We start from the raw sequence: 19,001 nt of genomic DNA on the forward strand, positions 1-19,001 counted from the left end.
GTGGCTACATCATTTTGATCCTGAGAGCAAACAGCAAAGCTCAGTGAGGAAATCTCCTTCATCACCGACTCCCAAAAAAGCAAAAGTGGTTGCTTCTGATGCGAAAGTTATGGTCATCTCTTTCTTTGATATTCATGGAATGGTTTATCAGCATGTTGTACCTGCAAACACATCAGTAATTGGACAAAAGTACAGGGATATCCTGAAAACATTGCAAGTCCATGTCAGGCGGAAAAGACCACATTCCCGTGAAGCAGGCTGGATGATGCACCACGATAATGTGCGGCCGCGTATTGCCAACGTTGTTGCTGAACATCTTGCAAAAATCAACATGAAGCGCATCCCTCACCCTCCCTAGGGTCAGGATTTAGCCCCACGTGACTTTCCTCTATTCCCTAACATGAAGAAACGCCTTCGTGGGACGCATTATGAATCATCAGAAACAGTGTTGAAGGCTGCGGCGAAGGCTCAAGCAATTGTTTCCAGCATGTATTTGAACATTGGCAGAAACACTTTACAACTGCATCGCATTCATGGGAGATTACTTTGAGAAGAAGCATCAAAATTACGAGGATGAGTAAAGGAATGTGGTTAAAAAATATTATGATCATTCTTTATTAAACAGCCGCTGTATATGATTGAATACAAACACTTGTAAACATCTCTACACATTTCCGCGATGGTTAACTCACATGAAAATGTCACTATATAAAATAATATCGTAATTTAGGCCTAGGCGAAATAACGTAACGGAAGGTATTTTCCTTTTGTTATTGCTTCTATACCTCTGTTTATTGCAAGTGTCAGTCATGAAATGGTTTGTTACGAAAAACCGAAGCTATTCTCTCATTACCATTGCACTCAGTTATATATCCATTTGGTTGCAGAAATAGTTCAAATGGTTTTGAGCACTATGAGACTTAACTTCCAAGGCCATCAGTCTCCTAGAACTTAGAACTACTGAAACCTAACTAACCGAAGGACATCACACACATATATGCCCGAGGCAGGATTCGAACCTGCGACCTTAGCGGTCGTGCGATTCGAGACTGTAGCGACTAGAACCGCTCGGCCACCCTGCGTGGATCTCTTCCTGTGAACTGCGTCTGTAATATAGACTGAGAGTGAAGGAAGCGACTAGGACTAAGAGAGGTGAAGCACTTCGGTACTGCATGTAACTTTAACACTTTTAATAGAGTCAGAAACACAAGTAAATATCAAATGCACAGATAACTTTGGCTAGGCTGAGAAACTAGGTATGAAGCCGTAGTCAATGTCTAATCCTGTGAAGTTAAGGTGAATGTTCTGTATAATCTCAAGGCTAACAAATACTCGTTTCTGTCGAAATTTTAACAGAAAGTAACTAATACGAAATCTCAGTAGCAAGCTAGCCCTCTCGGTGGTAGATTCAATATATCCAAGCCGTCTGCTCTTGGGGAAATGGGGCGGTAATCAAAACGGCACACTCTGAATTCCACAGCTTCGGCAAGAGGGCGCTGTGGTCGGCTTAGTTAGTCTTCTCTCGTAGTGCCAACTTTCGAGAGCGTGCACCTACGTTGTGGCATCGTAATTATCGACGCTACACATATCACATCGATCAAAATGCTAAAGTATCTGAAGATGAAGCCGTAATGGCATTGAATTCGATAGCAACCAAATTTGAAGAATAAATACTGCTGAGTGGAAAATAAGTAGCTAGAGAATAGTCTGTGTTCTCCATATCTTTATCTTGCCCCCTTCTCCGTCCACACTTTTATTATCGGCCTTATTGTAACCACCCACACTTTCAACGTTCAGAGCACCAACTATGGAATAAAAATGAAGCAGCTGTGATTTTGTTTCTTACATGGAAGAATGTTATTTCTTTCTAAGGCAATCGAAAGGGCAGCGTTTTGTGATAGAACAGGTAGTTTTTTGCAGCCGACAACATGTTTGTGTTAGCACAGCACTTTTTAAGAACGTAGTTGATATGTTTTCCTTCTGTTACGCCCCAGGATAGTATCCCCATTGGAAGCTAAAAATTCGCCCAAGTTCTACCTTGGCAGCTCCCGGAAGGCGATCCGCCTGTGTCAATGTCCAGTATACTGCCAGCTAGGGGAAAATACTGAGAGTGTTGCGGCAATCACGGAATCTGTCGAAGCAAAGGGGAAAGGTCGACCGCCCATGTCTGCAAGTAAATCACAATGACATTACGGAAGCCGACATACCGTCATACAAGTAGCAAAGTAGAGATTCGTGAGGAGTGCTGAGTACAATGAAACACTCATTACTCCGGTGTCGAACAAGCAGAAAAGAGCCTCCGAAAGGTGAAGCTGTGAAAGTCCGAAGGCACTAGAAGAGCTGACAGCACACATTTTGTCATAGCCATTCCCACCATCCCAGAGTGCACTGGAAGCGCCAACATAAATATCCAACACTTCTTAACAAATGTCTTTGCTGATTGCTGAGTGCTGATTGCCGACTGCCCAATGCATACCACAGTCTCAACCGTTGTGTCAGTTGCAGCTGTCCAGTGTGAGGGGAGACTTGCTTAGGTTCCATCGATCGTGTATGGAACCACAAGTCTAGCTGGACGGACACTTCGGCTACCAGATGCACTGCCAAAATCCGATGCCACACTGATGGGGCACAGAGGTCACCGCTCACCAGTAGGTCACTGGAGGCTTCACCTGCGTGACCTGGATACTGTCAATGAACCGCCTTCGAGTGGCTGGGAGCCGCTGCTGCTCATTCCGCTCCTGTGGCAGACACCAATGCTGCTGGCTCTTCCTTCCTTAAACGGAGGCTGAGAGCCGACCCCTGCGACTCAGCGAGTCCTTCAGGTGGACCTAGAGAGAGACTCCTGAGTGCAAATCTTCGATATTCGTGAGAGCACTTTGGAGATCGATACGTGGGGCTGGAGGCTGCTGGATTCCGCCGTCGACGGGCGCGATACTGCAACACGAGCGCACGCTGGATTTCCGCCGATGACTAGCCGCTACTCCGCCAGCGCGGTCGTGGCATACTGCTTCGGAAGGCAATCCTGTGTTACTGCCTAATACGTGTGGTATTCTAAATGTTTTTCTAAAAGCAGAAGTACAGCTTTAAACAGCCAAGAATGCTATTTACAGCATTTATTGTGATGACTGGTTTCAGGGAACTACGTTGCCATCATCAGATCTGTAAAGCAAAGAGAAACATGTTCGAGCACTCTGGGATCAGATCTAAAGGGTCGCAACACACATTTAAAGAAACATGGACTATATCATGCAATACATGATACCCTCAGCAGTACATTTCACTGAATCTCGATGAAATGGGTATTACACTGCAGCATAGTATAGAATGAAATTTCATGAACATTAGAGCGATAATATATCAGCAATTCAAGTACAAAATAACTATTACATAAAACATCGTTCATATAGCACTGATTTCACAACTTCATGTTCCCTCATTAGCAGAATAAAGACTGTTTCCTCATGTAAACGTGCTGGACGTTACAATCAGCCAGCAGGTGCCAATATGCAAGTAGTTACAAGTAAAAAGTAGTCGTGTTATATAAAGTATGAAGGCAACCAACAATCCAAGAATGCTGCACTGCAGACATACAGTGAATAATCCGAATCAGAGTACTCTACACTTACGTTGTCGTAATAATTTTAAAACGATTTGCATAAAATTTAAAAACACGTTAAGATCGTAACAGGAGGCAATGCATCTTTAATACACAAATAGTGAAGGCAGTCGGATGGCATGTTCATATTATAAAAGTAAATACAGTAAGCCGGCCGGAGTGGCCGAGCGGTTCTAGGAGCTAAAGTCCGGAACCGCGAGACCACTACGACCGCAGGTTCGAATCCTGCCTCGCAAATGGATGTGTGTTATGTCCTTAGGATAGTTACGTTTAAGTAGTTCTAAGTTCTGTGGGGCTGATGACCACAGCACTTAAGTCCCATAGTGCTCAGAACCATTTGAACTATTTGAAATACAATACAAATATAACTATCATGATATTCAGGGAGCATAATCCTCATCGAATGTTCACTGTTGCTTGGTGGGTCGGTGTAGATACGCAAACATGAAGAATCTACAAAGTTAACATCAAGTGTGTGCCACACATAATTACCACAAAGACGTAATTACGAGTACAGCAACCACACAACGGAATGACCTAATCACTTTTTTTTCATCAGTGTTCTGACTGGTTTCATGCTGCCCGCCACGAATTCCTCTCCTGTGCCAACCTCTTCATCTCAGAATAGCGCTTACATCCCTACGTCTTCAATTATCTGCTGGAAGTATTCCAATCTCCGTCTTCCTCTACACTTTTTGCCCTCTACAGCTCCCTCTACATTCTCTCATGTCTTAACAGATGTCGTATCATCCTGTCCTTTCTCCTGATCAGTGCTTTCTACATAGTCCTTTCCTCTCCGATTATACGCAGAACCGCCTCATTCCTTACGTTAACAGACCAACTAATTGTCAACATTCTTCTATAGCACTACATCTCAAATGCTTCGATTCGCTTCTGTTACGGTTTTCTCACAGTCCACTACCATAAAATGCTGTACTCCAGATGTAGATTCTCAGATACTTCTTACTCAAATTAAGGTTGACATTTGATATTAGTAGACTTCTCTAGGTCAGGAATGCCCTTATTGTCAGTGCTGGTCTCCATTTGATATCGTCCTTGCTCCATCTGTCATCGGTTATTTTGCTGCCTAGGTAGTAGAATTCCTTAACTTCATCTACTTTGTGATCATCAATCCTTAGCTTAAGTTCCTAACTGTTCTCATTTGTACTACTTCTCATTATCTTAGTCTTTCTTCGATCAACTCTCAATCCATACTGTGAACTCATAGTTTGTTCATTCCGTTCAGCAGATCATGTAATTCTCTTCTCCACTTTCAATCAGGATAGCAATGTCGTCAGCGAAAAGTATCCTTGATATCTTTCCACATTGAATTTTAATTGCACTCCTTAACCTTTCTTTTATTTCCATCATTCCTTGCTCGATGTACAGATTGAACAGTAGGGGCGAAAGGCTACATCCTTGTCTTACACCGCAACGTCAGAATTGCCTCTCTCGTGCCTTTACCTTTCCTAAAGCCAAACTGATCGTCTTCTAGCCCATCCTCAATTTTCTTACCCATTCTGCCGTATATCATTCTTGTCAGCAACATGGATACAGGAGCTGTTTAGCTGATTGTGCGGTAATTCTCGCGCTTGTCAGCTCTTGCCGTCTTCGGAATTGTGTCTATGAAGTTTTTCCAAAAGTCAGATGGTATGTCGCCAAATTCATACATTCTACACACCAACGTGAATATTCGTTTTGTTGCCACTTCCGCCAATCATTTTAGATACTATAATGGAATGTTATTTATCCCTACTGCTTTATTTTATGTTAAGTCTTCCAAAGCTCTGTTAAAATCTGCTTCTAGTACTCGTTCCCCAATCTCTTCTAAATCGACTCCCGTTTCTTCTTCTATCACATCAGACAAATCTTCCCCTATCTGCTCTTTCCTCTGCATTTAACAATGGAATTCCCGTTGCACTTTTAATGTTATCACCTCTGCTTTTAATGTCACCGAATGTTCTTTCAACTTTCCTGTATGCTAAGTCTGTCCTTCCAACAATGATTCCTTTTTCGATGTCTTCACAATTTTCCTGGGGCCATTTCGTCTTACCTTCCCTGCACTTCCTATATATTTCATTTCTCAGCGACTTGTATTTCTGTATTCCTGAGTTTCCTGTAACATTCAGAACTTCCTTCTTTCATCGACCATTTGAGGTATTTTTCTGTTACCATGGTTTCTTCGCATTAACCTTCTTAGTAGCTATGTTTTCCTTCCCAACTTCTGTGATGGCCGTGATTAGAGATGTACATGCCTCTTCATCCTACTGAGCTATTCCTTACTGCTGTATCTATAGCATTAGAGTACTTCAACAGTATCTCGTCATTCCTAAGTACTTCCGTATCCCACTCCTTTTCATATTACGCTGAAAAATGTTCTAAACTTCAGCCTACTCTTCATCACTACTACACTACTGGCCATTAAAATTGCTACACCACGAGGATGACATGCTACACACGCGAAATTTAACCGACAGGAAGAAGATGCTGTGTTATGCAAATGATTAGCTTCTCAGAGCATTCATAGAAGGTTGGCGCCGGTGCCGACCTCTACAACGTTCTGACAAAAGGAAAGTTTCCAACCGATTTCTCATACACAAACAGCAGTTGACCAGCATTGCCTGGTGAAACGTTGTTGTGATGCCTCGTTTAAGGAGGAGAAATGCATACCATCAAGTTTCCGACTTTGATAAAGGTCGGATTGTAGCCTATCGCGATTGCTGTTTATCGTATCGCGACATTGCTGTTCGCGTTGGTCGAGATCCGATGACTGTTAGCAGAATATGGAATCGGTGGGTTCAGGAGGGTAATATGGAACGCCTTGCTGGATCCCAATGGCCTCGTATCACTAGCAGTCGAGATAACAGGCAGATATCCGCATGTCTGTAACGGACCGTGCAGCCACGTCTCCATCCCTAAGTCAACAGATGGGGACTTTTGCAAGACAACAAACATTTGCACGAACAGTTCGACGGCGTTTGCAGCACCATGGACTATCAGCTCAGAGACCATGGGCGCGGTAACCCTTGACGCTGAATCACAGACAGGAACGCCTGCGATGGTGTCCTCGACGTCGAACCTGGGTACTCGAGTGGCAAAAGTCATGTTTTCGGATTAATCAAAAAAATGGTTCAAATGGCTCTGAGCACTATGGCACTTAACATCTATGGTCATCAGTCCCCTAGAACTTAGAACTACTTAACCCTAACTAACCTAAGGACAACACACAACACCCAGCCATCACGAGGCAGAGAAAATCCCTGACCCCGCCGGGAATCGAACCCAATAACCCGGTCGCCGTCGGATTAATCCAGGTTCTGTTTACAGCCGCATGATGGTCGCATCCGTGCTTGGCGACATCGCGGTGAACGAACATTGGAAGCGTGTATTCGTCATCGCCATACTGGCGTATCACACGGCGTGATGGTATGGGGTGCCATTGGCTACACGTCTCGGTCACTTCTTGTTCGCATTGACGTCACTTTGAATTGTGGACGCTACATTTCAGATGTGTTACGACCCGTGGCTCTACCCTTCATTCGATCCCTGCGAAACCCTACATTTCACCAGGATAATGTACGACTGCAAGTTACAGGTCCTGTAGGGGCCTTTCTGGAAAATGTTCGACTGCTGCCCTGGCCAGCACGTTATCTCTCACCAACTGAAAACATCTGGTCAATGGTCGCCGAGCAACTGGGTCTTCATAATACGCAAGTCACTTCTCGTGATGAACTGTGGTATCGTGTTGAAGCTGCATGGGCAGCTGTACCAGTACACGCCATCCAAGCTCTGTTTGACTCAATGCCCAGGTGTATCAAGGCCGTTATTACAGCCATAGTTGGTTGTTGTCTGTACTGATTTCTCACCATCTATGCACCCAAATTGCTTGATCATGTAATCACATGTCAGTTCTCGTATAATATATTTGTCCAACAACTACCCGTTTATCATCCACATTTCTTGGTCTAGGAATTTTAATAGTCAGTAGTGTATATTGTGATCTGAGTTTACGTCTGACCATGGGTACGCCTTACAATACAGAATATGATTTCGGAATCTCTGCCTGACCATGATGTAACTAACTGAAATCTTCCCATAATACCCGGCCTTTTCCAAGGATACTTCCTCCTCTTGTGATTCTTGAACAGAGAATTCGCTATTACTAAATGAAAATTGTTACAAAACTCAATTAGTCTTTGTTCTGTTTCATTCCTTTCCCCAAGCCGATATTCTCCTGTAACAGTTTCTTCTACTCCTTCCTCTACAACTGTATTCCAGCCCTCCATGACTATTAGATTTTCATAACCCTTTACATACTGTATTTCCCTTTCAATATCCTCATACACTTTATCTATCTCTTCATCTTCAGCCTGCGACGTCGGCATGTTTACCTGAACTGTCGTTATCAGTGTTGATTTGCTGTCGATTCTGATAAGAACAACCCTAACACTGAACTGTTTGCAGTGACACGCTATACCTTCCTATTCGTAACGAATCCTACTCCCGTTATACCATACTCTGCTGCTGTTGATATTACCCTATACTCATCTGACTAGATATCCTTGTCTTCTTTCGACCTCACTTCACTTCAGTGACCCGTGTTATATCTAGATTGAACCTTTGCATTTCCCTTTTCAGAATTTCTAATTTCCCTACCATGTTCAAACTTCTGACATTCCACGCCCCGACTCGTAGAACGTTATCCTTCCGCTGATTATTCAATCTTTTTCTCAGGGTAATCTCCCCCTCCCAGTGATCCGAATGGGGGACTATTCCGGAATATTTTGCCAATGGGGAGATCATTACCTGGAGTTTGATCCGATGACCATGTCGTCCGCATAAAACTTTTGTATCTCCTAGTATGCGAGAGTTCCGTAACCTGTACAGAAAATTGGAATATAAATCAACATAAACATCATTTCCGCCCTTTTTATTGCTCATGAAAACCATACATTGCATGTTGCACCACTCTATAGCGAGACCTTCAGAGTTGTTGGCCCAGAGTGCTGTACACACCAGTACCTCTAATACCCGGTATCACGTTCTCCTGCATTGATGCGTGTCTGTATTCGTCGTGGCATTCTATACACAAGTTCGTCAAGACACTGTTGGTCCAGATATTTCCACTCCCCAACGGCGATTCGGCGTAGATCCCTCAGAGTGGTTGGTAGGTCACGTTCTATCACAGACATGTTGGATTGGGTTCATGTCTGGACAGCATGCTGGCCACTCTAATCGAGCGATGTCGTTTTCCTGAAGGAAGTCATTCACAAGATGTGCACAATGGGGGTGTGAATTGTCGTCCATGAATACGAATGCCTCGCCAATACGCTGCTGATATGTTTGCACTATCGCTCGGAGGATGGCATTCACGTATCGAACAGCCTTTACGGCGCCTTCCATGACCACCAGCGGCCCACATCGGCCCCACATAATGCCGTCCGAAATATAAGGGAATCTCTACCTTGCTGCACTCGCGGAACAGTGTCTCTAAGGCGTTCAATCTGACCGTGATGTCTCCAAACACGTCCCAGACGATTGACTGGGTGAAGGCATATACGACACTCACGGTGAAGAAAACGTGATGCCAACCCTGAGCCGTCCATGCCGATGTTGTTGGGCTCATGTGTACCGCGTTGCATGGTGTTGTGGCTGCAAAGATGGACCTCGTCATTGACGTCGGGAATGAAGTTGCGCATCATGCAGCCTATTGCGCACAGTTTGAGTCGTAACACGACGTCCTGTGGCTGCACGAAAAGCATTATTCTACATGGTGGCATTGCTGTCAGGATTCCTCTGAGCAATAATCCGGCCGTCATAAATTGCAGTACTAGCACTTAGGCGACCTGAGCGAAGCATGTCATCGACAGTTCCTATCTCTCTGAATCTCCTCCATGTGCGAACAACAGCGTTTTGGTTCACTCCGAGACACATGGACACTTCGTTTGAGAGCCCTTCCTGGCACAAAGTAGCAACGTGGACGCGATCTAACTGCGATATTGACCCTCTAGGCATGGTTGAACTACAGACAATTCGAGCCATGTACCTCCTTCCTGGTGGAATGACTGAAAATAGTCAGCTGTCGGACCACCTCCGTCTAATATTCGCTGCTCATACATGGTTGTTAACATCTTTGGGCGGTTTAGTGATATCTCTGGACAGTCAGAGGGACTGTGTCTGTGATACAATATCTACAGTCAACGTCTGCCTTCAGGATCTCTGAGATGTGAGTAGATAGCGTCATTCAATATGGCGCTACCGTTCATTATTACCCGTTTTACGTGACGTTTTTGTGGAAATAGAGATGTATTTACATGATGCAGTACGTGGGGTCCTACCTTTTAGCAAACAACGTCGTATTTGTGGATATTTTCACTGCGAACTCTAAGACAAGCTTTGAAATCAAAATAAGAGCACCAGTTCCCCTTTTACAACTAGCAATAAGGGTTTCGGCTCGCAATGCCTTGTTACAGTGGATGTCTACCGTCAAGAGAGTTCACAGACAGTTGAGAGTTGATTGCTGTATTCCTTTTTTCATAAACTGGACTATACTGTGAAATGAAAGAATAGTGTTGTAGTTAGAGAACCACCGTTGCTCACATAAGAATGTTTAGATTATCATCTGTTCCTCAAAATAAGCACCGTAGACAAAAAAATTGTCACCCCGGGAAAACGTACCACTAATGCAGTGCAACAGCGACTGTGATCTTGATAATAGACAGAAGTCGGCAAGGAAGAGAGCCCCAGGCCAATCAAGATGCTATTAGAGGCCTTTGAAGTTTGTCAAACGAGGAACGTTTACCGCAGCCCTGTGAAAAACAAGTTTTGTGATCTTGTATGCACAGCTTTCACATCATGACGATGTGAAAGAATTGACAACACTTTGTAACAAACAATGTTGACATAAACATCCTGATTCACACACACATTGATGTGTGTCCTCTACGTATTGTAGATTATCCGTCTTTCCCCCTATATCTCAGGGTGTCGAACCACTTCCAGATATGACACTGCCGAATGCTTGACCACGTCGATAGATCCTATGAGGTTGTCATAATTTATCTTTAGTCGTTCTTTCATTATCAAACCCGACATTAGAACTGTCTCTCTGCTGCCTTTACCTTTTTTAAGTCATAGTTAATCATCATCTGAAAATTCTCAACTTTCTTTTACATTCTTCTGTGTAATTTTCTTGGATGCCTGAGTTTTCAAGCTAATTATGCAAAGGTTCTTGCACTTACGCGCCCCTGCTATCTTTATAATTGTGTGCATCATGTTTCTCTGGAAGTCTGATGGTATCCGTGAGCTTTCCATATGCCAATAGTAGCAGTTTATAGCGAATGTCGTTGACCAGCTGCTGGAGTTGAAGGACGCCTTCCTTCCAGGGCGCAGTGAGGCTGTGTCATGTGGTAATATATGGATGTGAGCGGCAGACTCAGGTTGTGTTGTCAGTGGAACTCTGTACAGTTCGTGGTCCGAAGTTGCTTCGGTCATGTTGAAATTCTTGTGGGCACATCGTAGCGTTTAGTCAGCAGCCTGGCTTGGACTGTATCTTGTTGATGCCGAGACACCGGTTGGTATTCAAAAAGTCAAACAACTTTGGGTTGGGAATTTGTCTTATCTCAAGACTGTGGATTTTATGGTGCACCCATTTTTACCCACAGGGATCAATTTTGAATCTGATAAAAAAGTGGTTTGCTCCTGGGCATCCTGGTTGTCATTTTAGTTTGCGCCTGATTTTCCTGTGGCTGGCCTGATAGTATGGTTCCTGTATGCTCTCGTCTGGTTCTGGACTCCGCTATCTCTAACCGTCTTGAGCATGTTTTGCGATTTGTGGTGGAGTGAGCCGGCCATTAAATTTGCTATTGACAATATTGGCAGTCTACTGTCTTACTTCTGAGTGGCGTGGTTAGTTAGTGTGTGTACAAGTTGCACATTTTTATATTGTCTGAGGACGCTACATGCTCAAGTAATTGTTCTAAGACCTCCTTGGCGTATGTATTTCTGGTGCTCCCCAAACTTGTTCCACATGTGTTTTCTTGTTTTAGTGATACTAGGGTTAATGCAGTTGGCATGTTGCAGGGGAACTAATGTTCATTTCATAACTATTATTGTACTGAATTCCAGTGGGACTACCAGATGTATTCAGTGCCTGAATTGCTGGCCGTAAGCAATCATTAACTGATTTAACTCCTAGTTCCTCTAACTGAGAATTTAACGTAATGTAATTGCCCAAAGTGCGGTTCTGTTATGATTTCGCTCCCGTGATGGTAGGTGACAGGCGATCTTTTGCTATAATATCCAATAGGGTTCACAGTTAATTTTATAATTTCCTTAATAATCCTAATGGTTAATATTAAGTTAATTATTCGCGGCCATTGATGTCAAATCCTTTTGCTAAACCTATTTGTGAAAACCTTTGATAGCGCTCTCCAGTGGTGGCTGATGACATATTACTGCATATGCTGACAATAGAGTGTTTAAAATTTAAAATCATTTTCGCATTTTTGGCCTCAATATACCTAAGTTCAGTACTGTGTGTTTGTTATCATTTTGAGAGGATTGTTACTACAAACGTTTGATTGGCCGTGGGCCGGAAATTTAAATATGTTACAAAAAGCCGAGAATTTAAATACATTATAAAAATTGTAACCTATCTGCTGGCTGGAGTAAAATTATAGTTATATTATTGGTGAGGTTTCTTCTATTCTAGCACACTATTCTGTAACAATCTTATTTGAACTAGGCCGCTAATTTAGTTGCTCAAGATTAATATTATTTTCATTGTTATGGCTTGACTTGAAGTTCACGGTCACAAATTGCTAATGTTCTCTTAACTTGTTTTTCTTTTTGTAATTTATGTTAGACGCTGAAAAAAAATCTAAACTCCTCCCGAACAGCCCATGAAGGCCTAACGGTACCTGCCGGCCGCCGTGTCATCCTAGCCATTAGTCATCACTGGATGCGGATATGGAACGTCAGGTTCCGAAACCGGAGCCGCTACTTCTCAGTCAAGTAGCTCCTCAGTTTCCCTCACAAGGGCTGAGTACACCACGCTTGCCAACAGCGCTCGGCAGACCGGATGGCCACCCATCCAAGTGCTAGCCCAGCCCGACAGCCTTCCCTGCTTTTCATTTCACCGAAGGTTGCTTTGACTTTCCTGTAAGCTCAGTCAGTCCTTCCGAGGATCATTTCTTTTTCGATTTCTTCACACGTCTCCTGCGACCGTTTAGCTTTTGCTTTCCCTCCACAATCTACTTAATTCATTCCAATTTATTTATATTCCTGTATTCCTGTCTTTGTCTGAACCTTTTTTGTACTGCCTTATTACCTCATCAATTCAAGTATTTCTCCTCTTACCCAAGGCTTCCCTCAGTTACCTTGCTTTTACCTGTATTTGTCTGCCCATCATCTCCTTCAACTTAACTGCCTACTGTGGCCCTCCTTGCCACAATGTTAACACCTTTTGTTGACTTCAAACGCATCTCATCATTCCCCGGTATTTCAGTGCCTCACTTCCATCCACGCTGGTTCTTCAGGACGTTTCTCCTCAGTTACCTCTTCACCATTACTACATTGCGATCTGAATTTATATATGCTCTTTGGTATACCTTTTTTTTTCAACATCTAATTTCGAAATTCCTGCCCTACGATAATGTAATCTAGCTGGCCGCTTTCGGTTTTTCTGGGCCTATTCTAAGAACACCTCCTCCTCTTACGAGTTTTGAAGAGAGTGTTTGCTATTACCTGTCGAAATTGATTGCAGAACCCAATTGGCCTTCCTACTCTCTCATTCGTATTACAAATCCCAAACGTCAAACCCTAGACATTACTCACTCCGAAGCTAGTTGATGTTGATCTCCCTTCATTGACAGTAAAAACAGCTGCCGGCTTTGAAACCGGTTGTCACTGCCAAGACATAACACTCCTCCGTTTCCCTGTATTGCAGCACATTTGCATTTTCCGCCACTGACGGGGAGTACTCGATTGGATTCTGTGGCAGTGGACACATGAGGTCGCCAGCAGAGCTCCGCGAGTGCCACGAGCACCCTCGTCTGGTCAGCGCAGTGGAGCATGTCAGCAGTTGGAATCCGCCGGCGAAAGTGAACACATCCTGTAGGAAGCTTGGCAGTGGTGCTGAGACTCAGAACGGATAGTGTGCAGGCAGCACGGCAGTGGGGTTTGCTAGGAACGAGAGCACTGGGTGTGGCCTGTTGTTAGTGTGAGGCATCGTGTGGCTGATGAAGCAGATGATGTTTGCCTCCGTACGTCCAGGGAAAACGGTGGCTTGCAGCCATAAAGCATTTGCAGAAGAAATACTTCCATTGTTACGACTGTAAGTATATACATAAGTATGACTTGTACATTGTTTTCTTTGTGCGACATCCACAACTGTCCTGCAACAAGATCATGGTAAACCAGTCCGTCGCAGTTGTAAAATACTTTGATCCACCTAAGTCTTACTCAACAAAAGTCACTATATACAACCTTGCTTTCAGAGTCTTGTTACCAAGTAGTCACACGTGCGCTATATCAGCACTCGATAAGTGTTGGCCTCGAATGTTACCGCCGTTTTCTCATGTTTCGCCATATCTGGTTTAAAGTTAATTTGCTTCTTGCACAGTAGGATCGTTACTTAGTTTACCTTTGGTCTAGCGTGTGACTTCCACCTAATGTCCTATGGTGATTTTATTTCTGTAGATTGTATTCCCAGAGGCAATTTTGAGACAAGAGCTATTTCCCCAGACCGCGCATGTAGTTGAAGTTTTTCGCAGCCACAATTTGGGATGCTAGTATGACGGGCCTACTACGGTAGGTTTTTGCTACTAGTTGTTTGGCCATGGACGTGACGTCCTACTGCTCCTAGGCAGGCTACTTTTTAACCACTTCACCTCACTTTTTATTTTATAAATTTTATTTACTTTTAATTGTTTAAAGGACTAGGCCACAACTACTTCTTTACTTTAGATTTCTGATACACCTGGTGATGGGGCTGAGACCCCGAAACAGTAGTTGCGTATAGCACATTCTGTTGTGTAAGACTGTCAATAAAAGCATTTTACAACTGTGTCAGATTTTTTACCGTGAACAGTTGGTCCCATTTTATTGTGCTGATCTTTAAGTCAATGGTGGCATTAGCATAAAACCAAGATTTCAAATGGGTGGAACGGGAAAGTCACTACTGGGCCTTTAATTTGAAGAGGAGTGACTTGTATATGTGTATTGTTTTTTATGGAACACAGTGAAGCCGTTTTGAGACCGGATATTGCAAAGCAGTGAATTTTCTGAGGAGTCGTATTTTAGTGATAGACTTAAAGTAATTCAAGTTGTCCTTCTCTTTGCCTTGATAGCTGACGTACGTTTGGTTATTTCGTGGCTACAGACTGTGTTTGTTGTCCGTTCAGTCTGTTCATCTTTGTTTGAGGTGTTGGTCGCAGGACAGGAGTCCTTGTGATGCCTTATTGACTTGTGCATGTTTTTGGAGGTTAAACTGAGTGTCCCTTTCGTAAAAATCTCTGTGGGGTGCAGTATTCATATATACAGTATATTAGGTTAAGATTTTATGACTGCACAGGCAATGCTCTGAAAGTAAGTTCCATCGCTGTTTTCCGCGCGGAAACTTTATTGCCAAAAACAAATACACTATCGCATCATGAATTATGCACGTTGCACTGTTTTCCGACATAGTCGCCACCGGCATTGAGACATTTGTAGTACCCTGCAATCAGAAAAATCCTGGATCAACACGAGATCAGATTGGTCGCTTCAGGTGGGAGAGATTCAACCAGCCGGCCTACATCCCCGATCTGTTCCCTGCAGTGAAACTCCGACGTCACTATCAAACAACTGCTGAGGTGGAGCACGCTGTGCGATAACTCCTTGCATCGCAAGGCAAAGAGTTTTACCGGAGCGGCTTATGCAAACTGATTCTAAGCTGAGGCAAATGTCTCAATTTTGGTGGCGACACGTATAAAACAGTGCAAGGTGTATAGTTCGTGATGACATGGTGTATTTGTTTCCAGCAATAAAGTTTCCCTGTGAAAAGTAATGACGAAACTTACTTTCACTACATCCTTCGTACATTCATTTGTGTCCCATTAAGGTTTTATTATTGCTGTGGGGGAGAAGCTTATTTTCCTGTTTTTCATGTTATTGTACCAAGTGTTAAATGATTTTAAAACTGAGCACAAAATCCTAGATAATTTTCTCTGCATCATGCACTCTGGTAGTCGTATGGTTGATATTATCAATAGCCCCAGCTTTACTCCTCTCTCACCTAAATAGTGCTCCACAGTTCCTACGTCATGCTACATCTTTTCATATGGTACTCCATTCCTTGCAGACACAATGGACAGTTAGCCTTGGAATGCTGCAACAAATCAGTGAAATTGATTCACGGACTATACCGTGGTACTAAAGGAGCTATGCCTTCTACCAGTTTCGTCACATCACTAGTCGATCCATTTCAATATCCTGAGTCGATACAAATCAACTGTTACATACACACCAGTTCACTGCCTTACGTTAGTGGTAGAGGATCGTATGACCGCCTGGTTCCCTTCTACAATCTCTATAACACTCCAAATCGACTACTGTGATCTTTTAAGAGGGATAGAAAGAAATTAGTTTTTTGAGCTTTCTTGTCCCATTTCGTAACGCATCCATAGAATAAAAACACCAAAGCCTCCACAAAATACTGCAGTCAACAGATGGTATAGCTGTAGCTTGCACTGCCTGTTCGATATTGAATTTACAATTATCTCTTGAACCCCAAAAGATGTGAGTTTTCCTTTAATACAAAATTAAACCATATAATGATTTTACACGGAGATAGCTACAGGAGAATGTTTGACTCAAAGATAATGCAGCAAAGAAGTGTTGCGATCCCGTAGACGAACCGATACGTGTGATCTGCCCACAAAACATTATATCAATCTGTTTTGGTTGATATTGCAAGAACAGACATGTCTTGATAGTGCGAAGATATAAACTTTTTTGACGCCAGACACTGACGACTCACATAAAATACCAAGAAAAAATCTGATTTATATATGCAATGAAGCGCCAAAGAAGCCGCTATGTGCATGCGTAATCAAATACAGAGATATGTAAAACGGCAGAATACGGTGCTTCGCTTGGCAAGGCCTATATAAGACAACAGGTGTCTGGTGGAGTTGTTAGATTAGGTACTGCTACTACAGTGGCAGTTTATCAAGATTTAATAGAGTTTGTACACGGTGTTATAGTCGGCGCACGACCGATGGGACACAGCGTCTCCGAGGTGGGGGTGAAGTGAGGATTTTCCCTTACGTCCATTTCACGTGTGTACCGCGAATATCAGGATTCCGGTAAAACATCAGACTTACGACATCGCTGCAGCCGGAAAAAGATCCTGCAAGAACGAGATCAAAGACGACTGAAGAGAATTGTTTAACGTAACAGAAGTGTAACCCTACCGCAAATTGCCCATATTTCAATGCTGGGCCAGCGTCAGCGGGCGAACCATTCAACGAAACATCATCGACATGGGCGTTCGGTGCCGAAGGCTCACTCGTGTACCCTTGATGAACTGCGCGACATGAAGCTTTGCGCCTCGCCCGGTCCCGTAACCGCCGAAATGGGACTGTTGATGACTGGGAACATGTTGCCTGGTCGCACGAGTCTCGTTTCAAAGTGTATCGAGCTGAAGGAATCCATGTCATCAGGGGACTGTTCAAGCTAGTGGAGGTTCTCTAATGGTGTGGAGCGAGTGCAGTTAGAGTGATATGGGACCCTGATACTAGATATGACTCTGACATGTGACACGTATATAAGCGTCCTGTCTGATCACCTGCATCCATTCATGTACTTGTGCATACCGGACTTGGGCGATTCAGTCACTACAATGCGACACCTCACACGTTCAGAACTGCTGCATAGTGGTTCCAGTAACTCTCTTCTGAGTTCAGACACTTCCGTTGGCAACTAAACTCCCCGGACATGAACATTATTGTGCATACCTTGTATGCCTAGCAACGTGCTGTTCAGACGAGTTCTCCACCCGCTCGTACTATTACTGCTTTATAGACGGCCTTGCAGAATTTATGGTGTCAGTTCCCTCCAACACTACTTCAGGCACTAGTAGAGTCCATGCCAAGTCGTTTTGCGCCTCTTGTGCGACCTACACGATATTAGGCAGGTTTACCAATTCCCCTGGTTGTTCAGTGCATATAAAAGGATACCGTCAGCCGAAGCACAAACTCATAGAAACTTCTAGAGAACTCTTTCAGTAGTTATTTCATATATGATAAAGGAGACTGCTTTTTGTATCTATTTTTACAAGCTGTACTAGCGACCCAGTGTGAATGACGTATGAAGAAATACAGTGTTTTCGTCGTATTTCTGTACTTCCACCTATCAGTTACGAGATGCTACTGCGGCTATGTTTAATTCGTACCACAGGCGCAAATTTAGATATCCCAAGATATTATTTAATTAGGTCGCAGGTTCTATCTTGTAGGTCGATCATCGGGGGTTTAAGCTTTATATCATTGCAGTTTTAATGCATGAGTTTTGAAAACGCCTCATGACAGTCTTGCTTATTTTGTTAATACAGCAGATAATAAGTATTAATTTATTGTGAATTCGGCGCAGTTTTCTGTCTCTTGTCCGTGGCTACTCAGTTTTGATATAGTATAGAATTAATTCTCGAAGCACAAACTCAGTTAACCTACACAATTAGTTTTGAGAGATGTTTGGGCACTAAGATGATATTTGTCATTGTGACTTTATGAATATGGTGACACGCCGCACTGATATTGCAATTTCGGTAGTTAATAATATCCATCGTTACTAGCACTGCTACTTTCTTAAGTTTCACTTCAGTTACAAAGAATATCTGTGCCTGCTTGTTTACGAACTGTCACTTAAATTTTGTTTTATCGTCAACTTCATATTTCTTCGTTCCAGAGAGATAAAATTTCGTTCGGCCTTGAAAAATCCCTTACATATCACTTCCACTCAGTTATTGTAAAACTACACTCCTGGAAATTGAAATAAGAACACCGTGAATTCATTGTCCCAGGAAGGGGAAACTTTATTGACACATTCCTGGGGTCAGGTACATCACATGATCACACTGACAGAACCACAGGCACACAGACACAGGCAACAGAGCATGCACAATGTCGGCACTAGTACAGTGTATATCCACCTTTCGCAGCAATGCAGGCTGCTTTTCTCCCATGGAGACGATCGTAGAGATGCTGGATGTAGTCCTGTGGAACGGCTTGCCATGCCATTTCCACCTGGCGCCTCAGTTGGACCAGCGTTCGTGCTGGACGTGCAGACCGCGTGAGACGACGCTTCATCCAGTCCCAAACATGCTCAATGGGGGACAGATCCG

Source organism: Schistocerca gregaria, chromosome 5, assembly GCF_023897955.1.
Source record: "Schistocerca gregaria isolate iqSchGreg1 chromosome 5, iqSchGreg1.2, whole genome shotgun sequence".
Classification (NCBI taxonomy): Eukaryota; Metazoa; Arthropoda; class Insecta; order Orthoptera; family Acrididae; genus Schistocerca; species Schistocerca gregaria.